General features: G+C 39.5%; 1 protein-coding gene across 1 annotated transcript in view; it reads right to left on the bottom strand.

Annotated features, from left to right (window-relative positions):
• The window catches only part of LARS2 (leucyl-tRNA synthetase 2, mitochondrial), a 362372-nt gene that overhangs the window by 15281 nt on the left and 327847 nt on the right, over positions 1 to 19244 (bottom strand). The window lies entirely within an intron of this gene.

Below are 19244 nucleotides of genomic sequence, written 5' to 3'. Positions count from 1 at the left end.
AAAAAAAAAAAAAAAAACCTGCCAGGAAGCCCCATATATCTTTTATACTGTTCCCCTAGTGGTAAGATCTTGCATAACTATGGAATGATATACATAAATGATTGACTTTGGTACCATCCACAGAACTGCTTCAGATTTCACCAGTTTTACAAGCTCTAGTAACCATGTGTAGCTTCGTGTGCCCATTACCACAGTCAAGACAGAGAACTGTTCCACACCACAAAGCTCCCTCACGCTACACCTTTATGGTGACCCCCAACCCCTGAGTCCTTAATACCTGGCAACCACTAATGTGTTCTCCATCTCTAGAATTTTTCTGCAATTTCAAGAATGTTACATAAATAGAATCATACAGCATATAAGCTTTTGGGAATGGCTTTTTTTTTTTTTTTAAACTCAGCATAATTCCTTTGTGCTCCATCCATGTTGTGGCATGTTAGGTCATTTTTGATGATGATGAAATTATATCTTCAACAAGAGTACAGGTAGGCTCTACTTGGTGGTTTTCTGCTCTTACTGTCCACAAACAGAGGAAGCCCTGTACTCTTCATCTGGACATACTCTCAGGGACCCAAGGACTCAACATTTCCCTATAGGAACAGCTTACACTCTCATCTGGGTAGCACAATACTTTATAATGGTAAACAAAAGATAGTTTTGTAAATTCAGATGTGATGTCTAAAGCTTCTTAGATCCTTGGCTTCAGGAAGGAAAATAGATTTCCTCATCCTGTTTGTCTGCAAATTGCCAAGACCTGGGTTCTCTTTCTTACCAAAGGTTTCCACTCACTCTTAAAGCAACTGATGGAGGCCTGGCAGGCTCTAAGCACTTTGGGCTGCTCTGAAATATTTCCTTTGTACCCAGGGCAGTAACGGCCACTTTCCTAACAGGATTTCTAATTTTTCCTAGGAGGCAGATTTCAATTCTACTGCCCTTCAGAGAGAATCTCTCCTCCGAAAATCTGCTACTCTGGGGAACTCTGGGAAATGGTCATTTCTGAATATTCTGCCATGAGTTCCTGGGTGGTGCAAAGGGCTAACGTGCTCAGTTGCTAATGGAAAGGTTGGTGGTTCAAGTCGACCCAGAGGTGCCTCAGAAGAAAGTCCTGGTTGTATGCCTCCAAAAAATCTACCACTGAAAATCTATGGGGCACAGTTCTCCTCTGACACACACTGGGTCAGCATGACTCACAATCAACTCAATAGTAATTTTTTTTTTTGTTTTTTACCTACCATAGTCTCTTATAGTCATTTTGAAGTTATCTTTCTAAGATGCAGGAATGAAACCAGATGCTATATGAAATCTACGTTTTCTAGAATAACTGAATATGCATTAAAAACTAGCCAAAAGCCTTGCAGTGAGAATGATTGACAGTGTGGGATTACGATGATGATGTTCCCTCCAATAAATATAGTACTTCTGTTTGCAAAGGGCTTTTGACACCTTGTTTCATTATCCCTGCTACCCGTAGTGCCTGGTAGAATGAGATCATCATCTTCATTGGTTCCTGAGGGCACCTGACTACCACAAGTGAATTAGCATAATATTGAACAGTATATATAATGTAATATAATATAATAATACAATATAACATGCCTGCCCACCACTCGTCCATCAGTTTTTCATACTATAGTGGCTTGCATGTTGCTGGGAGGCCAGAGGGTATGCTACCAGTATTTCAAATACCAGCAGGGTCACCCATGATGGATAAGTTTCAGCGGAGCTTCCAGACTAAGACAGAATGGAAGAAATGAACTGAACAGAAAAGAGCTGAACAGATTTCAAAGAGCAGCTTGAGAAGACGGCTACCTAGCCAACTGACCAGAAGAAAGATGGGACCATCCACTTCTGAAAAAACTGGCCAGTGAAAACCTTATGAATAGCAGTGAAACACATCTGATACAGTGCCAGAAGATGAGCGCCTCAGGTTGGAAGGCACTCAGAATACAACTGGAGAAGAGCTACCTCCTCAAAGTAGAGTCGACCTTAATGATGTAGATGGAGTAAAGCTTTCAGGGCCTTTATTTAATGATGGGGCACGACTCAAAATGAGAAGAAACAGCTGTAAACATCCATTAATAATCAGAATGTGGAATGTACGAAGTATGAATCTAGGGAAATTGGAACTTGTCAAAAATGAAATGGAACACATAAAGATCAATAGCCTAGGCACTAGTGAGCTGAAATGGACTGGTATTGGCCATTTTGAATCAGATAATCATATGGTCTACTATGCTGAGAATGACAAATTGAAGAAGAATGACATCATATTCATCATCAAAAAGAATGTTTCGAGATCTATGCTGTCAGTGATAGGATAATATCCGTACACCTACAAGGAAGACCAGTTAATACTATTATTCAAATTTACGCACCAAGCACTAAAGCCAAAGATGAAGAAATTGAAGATTTTTACCAACTTCTGCAGTCTGAAATTGACCAAACATTCAATCAAAATGTATTGATTATTACTGGTGGTTGGACTGCAAAACAAAACTGGAAACAAAGAAGAACTATCAGTTGTTGGAAAACATATCCTTGGTGATAGAAATGATGCTGGAAATCTCATGATAGAATTTTCCAAAACCAACTACTTATCCATTTCAAATACCTTTTTTTCACTATAAATGGTGGCTATACACGTGGACCTCACCAGATGGAATACATAGGAATCAGATTGACTACACCTGTGACAAGAGACAATGGAGAAGCTCAGTATCATCAGTCAAAGCAAGGCCAGGAGCCGAGTGTGGAACAGACCACCAACTGTTCATATGCAAGTTCAAACTGAAGGAAAGAAAATTAAAACAAGTCCACAAGACCCAAAATATGACCGTGAATATATCCCACATGAGTTTAGAGACCATCTGAAAAATGATTTGATACACTGAACACCAATGACTGTAGACCAGACAAGTTGTGGGAATAACATCAAGAATGTCATACGTGTAGAAAATGGAAGGTCATTAAAAAGACAGAAAAGAAGAAAAGACCAAAATGAATGTCAGAAGAGACTCTGAAACTTGGTCTTGAATGGAGAGTGGTTAAAGTGAATGGAAGAAATGACAAGGCAAAAGAGCTGAACAGATTTCAAAGAGTTATAATGAAACGTGAAAAGACCTGGAGTTAGAAAACCAAACGGGAAGAACATGCTTGGTATTTCTCAAGCTGAAAGACCTGAGGAAAAAATTCAAGCCTCAAGTTGCAATCCTGAAGGATTCTATGGGCAAAATAATGAATGATGCAGGAAGTATCAAAAGAAGATGGAAGGAATACAAAGAGTCACTGCACCAAAAAGAATTGGTCAACGTTCAACTATTTCAGGAGGTAGCATATGATCAAGAACCAATAGTACTGAAGGAAGAAGTCCAAACTTCACTGAAGGAATTGGTGAAAAAGAAGAGTCCATGAATTAACAGAATACCTATCAAGATGTTTCAACAAAGAGATGCAGCCTTGCAAGTACTTACTCGTTTGTGCCAAGAAATTTGGAAGACGGCTACCTAGCCAACTGACCAGAAGAGATTCATATTTCTACCCATTCCAAAGACAGGTGATCCCACAGAATGTGAAAATTATTCAACAATATCATTAATATCACACACAAGTGAAATTTTTCTGAAGGTAATTAAAAAATGGTTGCAAAAAATAATAGATAGATAAACAAACAAACAAATAAATAAATGGTTGCAGCAGTATATTGACAGGGAATTCCCAGAAATTCAAGTTGGATTCAGAAAAGGAAGTGGAACAAGGGATATCATTGCTGATGTCAGATGGATCTTGGCTGAAAGGAAAGAATACCAGAAACATGTTTACCTGTGTTTTACTGACTATGCAAAGGCACTTGACTCTGTGGGTCATAACAAACTGTGGATAACATTGCAAAGAATGGGAATTCCAGAACCCTTATTTGTGCTTATGAGGAACATGTACATAGACCAAGAGGCTGCTGTTCAAACGGAAGAAGGGGATACTGCATAGTTTAAAATCAGGAAGGGAGTGTGTCAGGGTTGCATACTTTTACCATAGTTATTGAATCGGTATGCTGAGCAAGTAATCCGAGAAAGTGGACTACATGAAGAAGGACGGCATCAGGATTGGAGGAAGACTCATTAACAATCTGTGATATGCAGGTGATACAGCCTTGCTTGCTGAAAGTGAAGATGACTTAAAGCACTCACTTACTGATGAAGATCAAAAACTTCAGTATGGATTACACTTCAACATAAAGAAAACAAAAATTCTTACAACTGGACCAACAAGCGACATCACTATAAATGGAGAAAATATTGAAGTTGTTAGGGATTTCATTTCAGTTGGTTCCACAATCAACACTAATGGAAGCATCAGCGGAGAAATCTGACGTCATATTGCACTGGGCAAATCTTCTGCAAAAGACCTCTTTAAAGTGCTGAAGAGCAAAGATGTCTCTTTGAAGACTGTTGTTGTTGTTATGTGCCGTCGAGTTGGACTGACTCATAGTGACCCCTCCTTGGGTTTCCGAGGCAGTATCACTACAGAAGTAGATTGCCCCATCTTCCTTCCAAGGAGTGGCTGGTGGGTTTGAACAGCCAGCCTTCTGGTTAGCAGTCAAGTGTCTTACCCAAGCCATGGTATTTTCAACAGCCTTATATGCATGTGAAAGCTGGACAATGAATAAGGAAGCCTGAAGAAGACTTGATGCTTTTGAGTTGTGGTGGTGGTGAAGAATACTGAAAGTATCGTGGACTGCCAGAAGAACTAACAAATCTGTCCTGGAAGAAGTGCAGTCAGAATGCGCCCTGGAAGTGAGAATGACCAGACTTTATCTCACTTACTTTAGTCATGTTGTCAGAAGGGGCCATTCCCTGGAGAAGGATATCATGCTTAGTAAAATAGAGGGTCAGCGAAAAAGGGCAAGACCCTCAACGAAATAGATTGACAGCTAGCAACAATGGGCTCAAGCATAGCAAAGATTGTGAGCATGGTACAGGCCTGGGCAATGTTTCATTCTGTGTTACACAGGATTGCTATGAATCTGAGCCAACCCGACAGCACCTAACAGCAACGACAACAACAACAACAACAACAACAATATGGCTGCAACTAGGCAGGGCCTACAGCACCACCCTCCTAAGGGAATTCCAGCTGTTATGTAAGGAATGTGTACAAGTCTTGTCTGTTACCATCTGTTCTAAACACAGGAAAGGATTGAAGCAACCCAATTAACTTTGTGAATTCAGCAAAACCCTGATCCCCAAACCTGACAATGCATACTGAGAAAGAACTGGTCTCGTTTAGGAAAGTAATTGCAAAATTGTAAATAAAACACTAGCAGATAGAACTTTTTTCCTTCTTTTTTGCAAATGGAACTTAACAGTGTATTAAAAGTCAATGATACTATAATCAACATGAATTTATCCCAGGATAGATATTGTTGTTGTTGTTATGTGCCGTCGAGTCAAACCCGACTCACAGCGACCCCTCCTTGGGTTTCCGAGGCAGTATCACTACAGAAGTAGGATTGCCCAACCTTCCTTCCTAGGAGTGGCTGGTGGGTTTGAACCGCCAGCCGTCTGATTAGCAGGCAAGTGTCTTAGCCACTATGCTACCAGAGCTCCCGGATAGATATTAGGGAATCAATTAATTAGACATAAATCATATGAAAAGGACAAAGGAGAAAATGAACAGTAACTGAACAAACAAAAAACCCAAACTCACTGCCATTGAGTCGATTCCAAATCAAAGCAATCCTCATTGGGTTTCCGAGGCTGTAAACCTTTTACAGAGGTAGATTGCCCTGTTTTCCTTCTGCAGAGTGGCTGGTGGGTCTGAACCACTGACCTTCTTAGCAGCCAAATGCCTCATGTACTGTGTCACTGGAGCTCCTTAGTAACTGAACAGTGGATATCAAATAAGATGTAACTTTCATTCCTAACATGAATCTAACAAGGATATAAGACTGTTCCCTTAACGTGACAGGGATTATCTATCCTAAAACAGAGACAACATCAAACCTAGTAGGGAAGTGTTTGTTCCTTTAAAATCTGGGACTAGACAAGGTTGACTGTTGCTGCTATTCTAACATTGTATATGGTTTTCTAAGGAGCTCTGGTAGCATAGTGCCGAAGGCACTTGACTGCTAACCAGAAGGCTGGAGGTTCAAACCCACCAGCCACTCCTCGGAAGGAAGGTTAGGCCATCTACTTCCGTAGTGATACTGCCTCAGAAACCCAAGGAGGGGTCGCTATGGGTCGGGTCCGACTCAGTGCCAGCTAACAACAACAACATGGTTTTCTAAGCAGCAGAATAAAGAAAACAAACAAAAACCAGGGCATAACTATTAAAAAGGGAGAGAAAATTTATCATTATTTGCTAACATAGAACCCTGCAAAACCCAAGAGGCTTAGACCTGTGAAACAAAGTAAGAGAGATCGGCAGGGGGCCTGGGTAGAGAATAAGCGCACGATTAAGTGCTTTTTTTTTTTTTCAGTTTTTATTTATTTTTTTAATCTTTTGTCTATTACCAGTTAGAAAATATAACAGAAAAAGATTCTAGTCACCAGAACAATTAAATAAAAGATAACAAAATAGTTGAAAATAATCTTATTAAGTAATGTGAAGAAAACTGTAAGCCTTGACTGACAGCACAGGAAGGCTTGAATAAATTCAGAGAGAGACCACATTCCTGAATGGAAATCCAGATGCAGTAAAGATGTAAGGCCTCCTAAAATTAATTCTAGGATTAATGAAGTTTCAATCAAAATCTCAAGGAGATTTTGGGGAAACTTAACAAAATTACACCAGAGTTCCACTGAGATGAATAAACGGGTGAGAAATGTTAAGATAATTATTAATTACAAAAAAGAAATGAAGGGAGACTAGCCTCTACCAAAAACCAAACTCACTGCTGTGGAGTCAGATCTGACTCATAGTGACCCCCTCCTTGGGTTTCTGAGGTCGTATCACTACGGAAGTAGATTTCCCAACCTTCCTTCCGAGGAGTCGCTGGTGGGTTTGAACCATCAACCTTCTGATTAGCAGTCAAATGCCTTAGGCACTATGCCACCAGAGACTAGCCTAGTAGATGTTAAAAGTGCTTATAGAAATTCAATAATTAAATCAGTGAAACAGAACATACCAGTTCAAAAACAGACTCGAGAGTGAAAACTGGGATAGCTTCTCAGGAAAATAATTTGGCAATATAGATCAAGAGTCTTGAATGTGTTCATATTTTTTCCTTTTCAGGGAAAGAATTTGAAATGGGAACAAAGATTTATGCACGGAATTGTCTATGGCAGGATTGTTTATAGGAGTGAAATATTAAACACATTAGTGGAACAGGCAGCAAAGTTATATATGGTACACTGTGGACTATTAATTAAGCTGTTAAAAATATTTACAAGTTTATCTTATCAATTATTTTTTTCTAATTTACTTTGTTGTTGAAAATATACACAGCTAAACACAAACCATTCAACAGTTTCTACAGGTACAATTTAGTGACATTGATTACATTCTTTCAATTATGCAAACATTCTCATCTTCTTTGTCTGAGTTGTTGTTCCCTCATTAACATAAACTCACTGATCCCTAACATTCCTATCTAATCTTTTGAGTTGCTGCTGCCACTTGGATCCCATATAGATAGTTCTTAAAAGGCAGACCTTTTTTTACTGGTTAAGCTAACCTACTATTCTATTTTAAGATGACTTTAGGAGATATTTTTGGTTTCAGGTTTGAAGATTACCATCAGACAATAGTTTCAGGGACTCTCAACCATTCTCCAAGGCTCCAAAAGGTCTAGAGTCCATGGCAATTTGAAGTTCTGCTCTGCATTTTCCCCCTTTTGATCAAGATTCTTCTAAGGAATCTTTGATCAAAATGTTCTGTAATTTCTCTATCACCATTAACCTCCTTTCTTCCCTCCCTTCTGCCATTGGTTAAAGAAAAAAAGAAAGAAAGAAAAAGCCAAACTCATGGCTGTTGACTTGCAGTGACCCCACAGGACAAAGTAGAACTGCCTCATAGAGTTTCCAAGGTTGTAATCTTTAAAGAAGCAGACTGCTTCATCTTTGACTTGTGTAGCATTTTGTAGATTTGAACCGCCAACCTTTTGGTTAGCAGCTGAGCACTTAGCCACTACACCACCAGTGCTCCCTTTCTGTCCCTGGTAACCACTAACTTTTTTTGTTTTTAAATATAAGTGAAGTCATATAGTATTTGTCTTTTTGTGATTGACTTCTCAGCATAGTATCTTCAAGCTCCAATCTACTGCAGAATGCATCAAGACTTCATTTCTCCTACTGGCTAAGTAGTACTCTACTATATGGATGCACCACATTTTGTTTATCCATTCATCTGCTGATGGGCATTTAGGTTGTTTCCACCTTTTGGCTATTGTGAACAGCATTGCAATGAACACTGGTGTACAAATCTCTTTTTGAGTCTCTGCTTTTAAGTCTCTTGGGTATATACCTAGGAATGGAATTGCTGGGTATATATATCTTATTTGTAAAGTGGAAATACTCAGGGTTGAAGTTTTGGTTAACCCTGAAACACCAACCAAAGTCCTGGATAAAGCAAAGATGGCCAAACTGTTGCTCCACATTCTGACCTGAAGTCAAAGTCAGCCGTGACAGGAAACACTAGGCCTCTGACACTGACTCCTGGATCTGAGGGAGCTATTCTAACACATAACTACCTGCTCATGGCCCAGAAGTTATGTGTGGCTCCTGATGCCATCCTGACAGCCACAAAGGTATGAGCAATCATCCAGGACTGCAGAGATGGGACAGGTCCACGTTTAGTTACTCCAGCAGGCAGAATGAGTTTATCATAAAAGGACTGAACAAGTCCACTCATAACATCTGAAGTCCCAACAGATGCACTTGTTTCTTGTTTCTGATTAAGTATAATCACAAATGTCCCAGAGAATTTCTGAAACTTGATTTGGGGATGTGCATCAAAAGCTTTAATATTTTCTATCTGTCTTGACCAAGCAATTACACTTAGATATGTGTTCTAAGGAAATATGTTTGAATGTGAACAAAACATTAGCTATTCAGTTTTTTTTTTTCTTTAAGGAAATAAAAACATATAATGGTACTAAATGTCCAACAGTAGGGGAATGGTAACTGCCAAAAGTGGAATACTATATAATCATTAAAAATGGTGGCACAGAAGAGTATTTGGAGCCCTGGTGGTGCAGTAGGTAAGTACTCAACTGCTGACTGAAGGGTCAGTGGTTCAAATCCACCAGCCACTTATGGGAGAAAGATGTTGCAGTCTGTTTCTGTAAAGATTACAGCTTTGGAAATCCTATGGAACAATTCTACTCCATGATGTTTCTATGAGTTGGAATTGACTCAATGACAGTGGGTTTGGTTTTTGAGAGAATATCTCATGACCCAGAGATGAAAATGTTCATGGAATATTTAAGCGAGTCAATCAGGTTATAGGATGGCCTCTTGATTAATAATAAAAAACAACTAGATCAGCAATAAAAATAAACTACTGGAAGACACAATGACATGAATGAATCTCAAAAGCATTACGCTAACTGAAAGAAGTCAGACAGAAAAGACTACACCATTGTATAATCATTTTACATACAATTTCTGAAAAAGGCAAACCCCTAGAGACAGAGAGTAGATTAGTGGTACCAGGGATTGGGGCTGGAGGTGGGACTGACTGTAAATGGCATGAGGGAATTTTTGAGGTAATGGACATGTTGTAAAAGTGGATTATGGGATGGTTGCACAAGTGTACATAAATACCTACTTAAAATGGGTCAATTTTATGGTATGTAAATTTTACCTTAATAAAGAGACATAGCAATTAAAACAAAACAAACAAAACCCAGCCAGATGGATAAACAGATACAGGAACTGATCTGCACTAAGATATTGACAGAGGTTTGTTTCTAGGGGGTAAGGATAATTTTATCTTCTCTTTGCTCATATGTGAAAATGAAACAAACAAACAAACAAACAAAATCCAAAGCAGCCCCTGACATCTGGGGACAGGTCTGATAATCACAGTGAGGCCTCAGTGCCATGGAAACTTGCCTGGTGCTCACAGCTAGGTCATGCTCTCTTGTTGGACATAAATGATCTCACAGAACACCACCATCAAGCAGTCTCACACAGAAACCATGATAAAGTGAGATGAAAATAGCAAACATGATGTATTCTCTTGACAAACTGAGTGACTGCTACTTCTTTAGCAATTACAGTTTTATTCTTGCTCTAGTATGCCCTCCCTAGAAAAAGATTTCTTGAGATAATCATAGAATCGTTCCCACTTTTTGACAGCATCTAATCCAGAATGAATCCTTGCCTCCTTAGACCCTTCCCTCAATCACTTTCCTCACACTTTCTTACTGGGATGTCCCACAGGTCCCCAAGCTGTATCTCCTTCACTGTAATGAGTAACGGGAGCTCTGATGGTGTAGTGTCTAAGACTGCTAATCAGAAGGCTGGTGGTTCAAACCCACCAGCCACTCCTTGGAAGGAAAACTGGGCAATCTACTTCCGTAGAGATAATGAGTAATAAACCTAATTTGTTAACTACCATGTGTTCTTGGTGATCTCTGCCTAGAAAGTATGGATAGAACTGCAGTTCCACCAAATTTCAGCTGTAACTTTCACTGCTTTGGACTGGGATTTCTGCTTTAGTAACTGCCCAGATCTTGACAGCCCTTGTGTCTCTACCCGCTGAAGGCGCCACCTGCTGGGCAGGACTAAGCTCACACTGAAGCAGCATTGGGTTTATTTTATTTCTTTAGGAATAGGACCTTCCTTAGCATTTTGGTTTTCTGATGAGAAAAAGTGTTTTCTAGCACTCTAACACCTGTTTATCTAATGCTTTTCCTGTCTGTCTGTTTTACTAGTGTCTCCATGTTGTTTGTTTGTAAGAGGGAAAATCTACTGAGAGAGGACAGATACAGGCACCCTAAGTCTGTGCTTGAGCTGGCTCTAGGGGTTGAAGAGTTCAGGAGGTTTCTTCTCAGATTGCTGGCCTTTGGATAAAGTTTGCCAATTCACCATTTCAAAACCGTATAAGGACCTCTTCCTTAGTCTGGTTTGTGTCCCTAAGAGCTGCTTTTGTTTTGGTTTCGTCCACATGGAATCAGGAGATTTTGTCCAGCCCCTGGTCAGTGATGACTGGTCTCTGACTAGGCTCCAGAGACACAAAGTTACATAAGCCCTAACTTGTTGAGTCACTGCAGTTCTCATGGGGCATTTCCAGTCTAAAACTGCATATTTCAGGCCGAACACCTGCTTCCTGCATGTTTTCTCAGAATAGTGTAAAATCTTGTACACATCTTTTTATGTTTTGTTAATCTAATTATTTTCTTTTATTCAATAACATCTCTTATAGTGTGAACATGCCTGATTTACAGAAATTTTTAGCAAGACGTTACTTATGCCAGGAAAACTGGGAAACAATCTCAGCATATGACAATATAGGATTGCTTAAATAAATGATCATCTGTCCACATGCTGGAATATATATGACATTGGAGTATGTATCTTTTTAATTGGTACCAATTTCAAAGAAATTTGGAAGGACAATGGCCACTATGGGGGAACTTCTAACATGAACAAAATGATTTTTCCAACAGGTCTCTTAGAACAAAAAGGAAAGAAAATCCAATGGTCTGCTTCCTTTAATTGCTTTGAGGAGGCTTCTAAATGCCATTCAACTAAAAAAATGCCTCCTTAAAAGTTTCTTCAGCTGAAGTTAATGTAAAATGTGAGAAACTTACATGAAAAAAAATTCTCCCTTGCAGATCCACAAAAAACTCATTCCAGTTCTTCCCCTTTCCTTGTCTCCCTTGCTTTCACCTTTAGAACTTTGTTCAACCTACATGGAGTCCTTATATTTACTTCCTACTCTCTTCTTCTTGTCAACCACTTGCACAGCCTCAGTGTCATCTAAAATTGCAACTTCTATGGAAGGGTGATCCTTGCACTGACTGGTATGTAGATTTTAAGTCCCAGTCGTGTTTAGATCTCCATACTATTGTTAAGGACTTCCCAAATCCTAAAATGGAAAGAGAAATTCACTAAAGATTCAGACTTGACTTGGGCACATACAACCCAGACCTCCTTGACGTCTATTAACTCATCCACTTCTTGTGAAGCCAGGAGATGCAAAAGCTTGGTGGTGGTGGTGGTGGTCGTTGTTAGGGGCTGTCGAGTAGGCTCAACTCACAGTGACCCTACGTACAACAGGACAAAACACTGCCTGATCCTGCACCCCCTTCACAATCCTTGCTGTGCCTCAGCTCATCATTGTAGCCACTGTGTCAATCCATCTTGTTGAGGGCCTTCCCCTTTTTTTGCTGACTCTCCACTTTACCAAGCATGACATCCTTCTCCAGAGAATGGTCCCTTCTGACAACATGACCAAAGTAGGTGAGACAAAGTCCTGTCATTCATGCTTCCAAGGAGCATTCCAGCTGCACTTCTTCCAGGACAGATCTCTTAGTTCTTCTGGCAGTCCATGGTGCTTCTAGTATTCTTCTCCAATACCACAACTCAAAAGCATCAACTCTTCTTTGGTCTTCCTTATTCACTGTCCAGCTCTCACATGCATATGATGTGATTGAAAATATCATGACTTTTTAAACGATTTTGAGTCTTATTCCACACTGTTCTCCCTCTCTATCCAGGATCTCCTACAGAGAACCCCCTCCAAGTGGTTGACAGTGGTAGCCGGGCGCCATCTACTTTTGGTCTCATAGTCATATAGACTGAGAACTGCATGGTGTACCAGTTGCTTGGACTAATTGTTTCCATGTATCATTGGTTTTCTTCATTATTCTTTATTCTGGATGAGGAGAGGCCCATTGTTACATCTAGATGGCCACTTGCAAGCTTTTAAGATCCCAGTTGCTACTTGCCAAAGTAGTATGTGGAACAAAGTTTTTGTGTAGTATGTTATGCCAATTGAGCTTGATGTCCCTTGCAACTATGGTCCCAAGCCCACAGGTCCAACTACTTGCTCCCTCTAGGGAGCTGGCTGAGGCCAATAAGTGACTACAACCTTGTCCCTTGTCAGCCGTATTATATACCTAGACATTCTTACAGAACATAAAAATACACTTCCAGAAACATTGTCTTATAACCCTATACATGGTCATGGGCACACTGCCCCCTGCACAGACATACCTAATAGTTCAGCCTGTCCATCCATCTATCCACTCATATATCAAGGTTTGCCTTCACTGACAATGCAGTACTGTATGTCCAAAAGGGTCCATCTTTGTTGTCTGTACCTCCCATACATCTCTCCATGTCTTCCTCTTCCTCAATGCCAATGTGTTGATCACTCACATTTGGTACATTGCTCTTCTCTTCATCCAAATCAATACTTGTTTCTACCTATCTAACAGTGTTCCCTCCCCTCTCTTCCCTCCCCTAGAAACCAACAAAGAAAATTTCCTTCTGTACATAAAAACCTTTCCTTGACTTTTTACAATAACAAACTAATACAATATTTGTCCGTCTGTGATTGAGTTATTTCACTCAGCATAATGTCCTCCAAGTTCATCCACGTTATGAAGCGTTTTGCTGATTCTACATTATTCTTTAGAGTTGCATAGTATTTCATTGTGTGTATGTTCCATGTTTGGTTATCCATTTTTCTTTTCATGGGCACCTAAGTTGTTTCCATCTTTTTGCTATTGTGAATAGTGGTGTGATGAACATCAGTATGTATATATTCGTTCTTGCCCTGGCTCTCACTTCTTTAGGGTATATACCTAGTAATGGAATGGCTGGGTCAAACGGTATTTCTAATTCCAACTTTTTAAGGAATCGTCATACTGCTTTCCACAGTGGTTTTATCATTTGACAGGTCTTTTGTGTCCCTGGTAAGATTTATTCCCAAATATTTTATTTTTTTGGTAGCTATTATAAATGGTATTGATTTCCTTATTTCTTTTTCAGCAATCTCCTTACTGGTGCAGAGGAATTCAACTCATTTTTGGATATTGATCTTGTATCCCACCATTACGGTAGACTTTTGACTGAGTCTCTTGGGTTTTCTATGTACAGGATCATATCATCAGCATATAGGGATAGTTTGATTTCTTCCTTACCAATCTGGATGTTCTTGATTTCCCTTTCTTGCCCTATTGCCCTGGTTAGGACTTCCAATACAATGTTGAATAGAAGTGGTGATAGTGGCCATCCTTGTCTGGTTCCTGTTTGCAAGGAGAATGGTTTCAGTCTCTCTCCATTGAGAATAATGTTGGCTGTTGGTACCGCATATATGCCCTTATTATGTTGAGGAATGTCCCTTCTATTCCTATTTTGCTGATAGTTTTGATCAGGAATGGGTGTTGGATTTTATCAAATGCCTTTTCTGAATCCATTGATATGATCATGTGGTTCTTTTTCTTTGTTTTATTTATGTGGGGGATGACGTTGATTGTTTTCTAATGTTGAACTATGCCTGCATACCTGATATGAACCCCACTTAGTCATAATGAATGATTTTCTTGATATGTTGTTGGAGTCTATTGGCTAGGATTTTGTTGAAGGTTTTTGCATCTATATTCACGAGGGATATTGGTCTGTAGTTTTCCTTTTGAGTGATGCCTTTGCCTGGTTTTGGTATCAAGGTCATGCTTGCTTCATAAACTGAGTTAGGGAGGCTTCCATCCTTTTCTATGTTTTGGAATAGTTTGCGTAGGAATGGTGTCAGTTCTTCTCTGAATGTTCGGTAGAATTCTCCAGTGAAACTGTTTGGGCCAGGACTTTTTTTTGTTGGTAATTTTTTTATGGCCTGTTTAATTTCTTCTTTCGTTATGGACGTGTTCAACTTTTCCATCTCATTCCATGTTAGTTTAGGTAAGTAGTGTGTTTTTAGAAATCTGTCAATTTCTTCCAGTTTTTCAAATTTGTTGGAGTACAGTTCTTCATAGTATCCTGATATTATCCTTTTTTTTCAGTTGGTTCTTTCATGATGTCGCCCATTTCGTTTCTTATTCGTGTTATTTGTATTCTTTCCCTCTGTTAAATTTGCCAGTGGTTTGTCAATTTTATTGATCTTTTCAAAAAACTAACTTCTAGTCTTGGTGATTCTTTCTATTGTCTTTCTATTTTCTGTTTCATTGATTTCTGCTCGAATCTTTATTATTTCCTTTATTCTGGTGGCAGGCTTTTTTTTTGCTGCTCTTTTTCTAATTGTTGGAGATGTTGGTTTAAAGTGTTGATTTTGGCTCTTTCTTTTTTGAGGTGTGCATTTATTGGTATAAATTGGCCTCTGATCACTGCCTATGCTGTGTCCCAAAGATTTTGGTATGTTGTGTTTTCATTCTCATTTGATTCAAGGAATTTTTTAATTCCATTTTTTATTTCTTATCTTACCCACCAGCCACTCCTCGGAAGGAAGGTTGGGCAATCCTACTTCCGTAGTGATACTGCCTTCGAAACCCAAGGAGGGGTCGCTATGAGTCAGGCTTGACTCGACGGCACATAACAACAACAACAACAACCCAGTTCTTAAGGAGAGTATTGTTCAGTTTCCATGTGTTTGCTCTTTTTCCATTGATCTTCCTATTGTTGATTTCTAATTGTATAGCATGTGATCAGAGAAGATGCTTTGCAGTATTTCAACGATTTTAAATTTATTAAGGCTTGCTTTATGGCCTAACATATGGTCTGATGCCATATATTCTTATATATGTTCTTCTTCATATAGTCCAGCTTCTTGGATTATTTACTCAGAATACAGATTGAGTTAAGTATGGTGAAAGGATGCAACCCTGACACACTCTCTTCCTGATTTTAAACCATGCAATGTCCCCTTGTTCTCTTCCAATGACAGCCTTCTGGTCTGTGTACAGGTTCCTCATGAGCACAATTAAGTGTTCTGGAATTCCCATTCTTCTCAATGCTATCCATAATCTCTTATGATCCACATAACAGCTTGGTTAGAAAAGGCTAAGTGGAAAGACCCAGAAAATGACTTAATAATAATGAAATACATTTTTTAGTCAGTATGATACAGTTTTACTCAATTAAAGCAACTCAAGTTATGCTTTACCTTAAAGCACATCAAATAGGGTGAGATCTTTTGGGAACTATAGCACAGGTTTTTCCTGCTAAAATATACTGGACCTTGATTCAATTTTGTAAGCAGCAAAATAATGAATTTATAGGAGACTTTAAAGATGGACATATTAGCACCTTTAGACAGCGCTCAGGATTAGCTCCTGATGTTGACATTCCCAATGCCCTTTCTACTTTTTTTTTGTTGCTATTTAAAGCCAGAAATTATGGATATAGTACATGAACAAAAAATTGGCTGGAAAATCATCCCACTGCACAAATTTTAGGAAGAGACTTTAGATATCCAAAAGGATAAAATCCAAACCAAGGTCCTGGCTTCACAACTGAAGCAATGAAACAGGATCTTCTCTTCCTCAAGGGATGAAAAACATTTCACTTTGACTGGGACAACTGCTGATACTGCCAAGAAAAAAAATATACTGGGAAATACAACTCTCTCACCTTAACTCAAAAGAACAAAGAACAAGTGCCTCCTCCTCCTGAGGAACTCTGAAGGAACTTAGAGAGGTTACAGTGTCCAATTCCCAATGATTCCCTTAAATCAACATGGAGAATCATTTAATAATAGAAAAACATACACAAACTTTCTGACAGAAATGGTACTACTTTGTCAACTGTACATTAAACTGCAATGTCTACTCATCTCCCCTGTAGTCATAAAATGATTCAGGTGATAGGAATATTAAAACAATCTTCAGACTCATCTCATCACCCAACCTTGGTGCTGTAATTCTTGGTCCTTTCACTAGTCAACATGCATTTCTTTTCTGTGACACCACACCAAAGCATTTAATTGGGCGAGATCTCTTATGTAAATGGAACTGCCAAAAAAAAAAAAAAAAAAAAGTCTCCATATTGACTATTTCTAGAAATATCTGAAGATGCTCCCATGAGTGATTCTTCAGTAGCTCAATTACATGTCACTTTGTGTAAGCCCGTATGTTTGATCTGACCTCAGTTTGAAGATTTATGTGAGGTTGCCGGTTCTCTCGGCCAACAGTTCTACTTATGTGAGGAGAATTCCAACGAAGTAGAAGATGAGTTTCTAAATCCTTACCTAAACTTGCTCAATATCCTTTCAAACCCAAAGCTAAGAAAGGATTGGAGTGGTATAAATGATTGATGCATTGGTTGCTAACAGAAAGGTGGGAGGTTCAAGTCTACCCAGAGGTGCCTTGCAAGAAAAGACGTGGCAATCTACTTCTGAAAAGTTAGCCACTAAAAACCCCATGGTGCACAGTTGTAGTTTGGCACACATGCGGTCACCCTGAGGTGGAAGCTACTTGATAACAACTGCCACTGATCGGGAAGGATGGAGGCCCACTGCAGAAGACTTTATAAAGAGGGGACTCATTATTCTTTCCTGATTTTCTATAATTAACAGCTGTCATTTCTGAAATGATAATTAAAAAAAGAAAACTCTAAACTCCAAAATATACTTACTAGTAAGTCAGCTCACAGTGTTTTTTTTTTTTTCCAATTGTGGTTTACATGAAATTTACACAGTATATTAGTTTTCCATCCAACAATTTATATACATTTTCTTTCATAAAATTAGTTCCAATCCTGTCAATCCAACAACACCCTTTCCATTTCTTAGATTTCAGTATCTTAAGTCCGCAAGGGCAATAAAAGACTCATCAAATGACCTGATTGACACCGATACCAGCAATGAACAGAATCATCTCTGAAAAGAGCGTCTTTTCAAAATTAAAGTCTCCTCCCACTGGATATTAAGTAGAACAATGTTGCTGTACAAGCTGTGGCTTCCCACCCTCCTCTCCCACACCCATTTTGCAGGTATCCAGCTCCTGCTGACTGCCAGACACTGAGCTAGCCCTGAGGGTACAATGAAGGAAAACAGATGTGGTCCAGCCCTCACCAGGCTCACAGCATTCATCCCAAGACCACACATCTGACGAGGGCTTGCTCCTCATTTTGAGCCAGTAAAGAAAGTCTTTCCTCCTTGGAAACGAGAAATGGTATCACTTCTTTCTTATAGTTCCTTGCCTTTCCCCCTCACTTTAGTTTTTCGAAAGGGTTTAACAGAGAGCTTCCATTCAATGACTTTTTTGTGGAGTTAGTGGTCAGTAGGACTTGTTTCATGAATTGATGCTACCCGAATACCTCATTGCCTTGGCAGAGGTGTGGGGAAGAGCTGCTGTGAGGTCTACAGAGGCCCCTAGATGAAAGCACTCTGTACAGGTAGGATTCCAGGTTGCCCCTTGCTTGTGGGCTCATCTGAAATTTCCATGAAGTCATAGGAGACTTGTGCCTACAAGGCTTGGAGAACAAGGCTCATCATGGCTATCATCCAGTTCTTTGACCAGGGCACAGCAGCTTCTCACTATACTTCCATTCCCATATTGGGACCACTGTTGGGGACACAGTGAAGTTCTCATCCTTCCCTACCTGCCAAGATCTAGAGCTCAGCAGTGCTGTAGCTCAACACACTCACACTGCCCACACTGCTGGGTTTAACTGCATTGACTTTCCTAAGGGAGCTGAGAATGATTTCATGGCAGTGGAATTTTGTTCTTTTTCTTCCACAAAAGGAAGAGACTATAAACCTCATTCCATTATAAAAAAGAAAACCACTCTACTGTAAAATTAACAACAATAAAAAAACAGAGATGAGAAAAAAGCAAAGAAAGAATATGAACAGTTAAAGAACTTAATTTAAAAAGTGTGTGAATCATGTTTTAAAAGGCAATGACAGAGATATTTCCAGTTGTGGCCTTTCACAATTACCCATGGGACCTGTCCAATGTTCTCGAGAGGCTGCCCTGATGTCTTCCTGCTTGAGGGCCTTGGTCCCCCATCTGCCTGTGCATCAGAATCACCAGGGAGCTGACTAAACACAGATCCTCGACCCCTCTCCAGAGCTCTAGAATCAAGATCCCCCAGGGAGAGAGGTGGAGTCATCTGCATTTAACTCACATGAGGCTCAGGCCTAGTTTGGGAATTACTGATTTGGAGACTGGGACTGAATCACAGTCTCAAGGAGTAGATTATGGATCTGCAATTTAACTTGAGGTGTCCTTTACTTCATCTGTAAAGTAGGATGAAACAGAAGCTTTCCATCTTAAAAAGATAATACAGGGTTATGATAGGTGGGTATAAGGAAGCTGGGCTATGAAAAGGAATGCTGTGTGGTGATGTCAATATTCA

This window comes from Orycteropus afer, unplaced genomic scaffold (assembly GCF_000298275.1).
Source record: "Orycteropus afer afer isolate SDZICR_OR568_19922 unplaced genomic scaffold, OryAfe1.0 scaffold00311, whole genome shotgun sequence".
In the NCBI taxonomy this organism is placed as follows: Eukaryota; Metazoa; Chordata; class Mammalia; order Tubulidentata; family Orycteropodidae; genus Orycteropus; species Orycteropus afer.
Note: the sequence above shows the minus strand (reverse complement) of the source record. Positions and strands in the feature narration are given on the sequence as shown.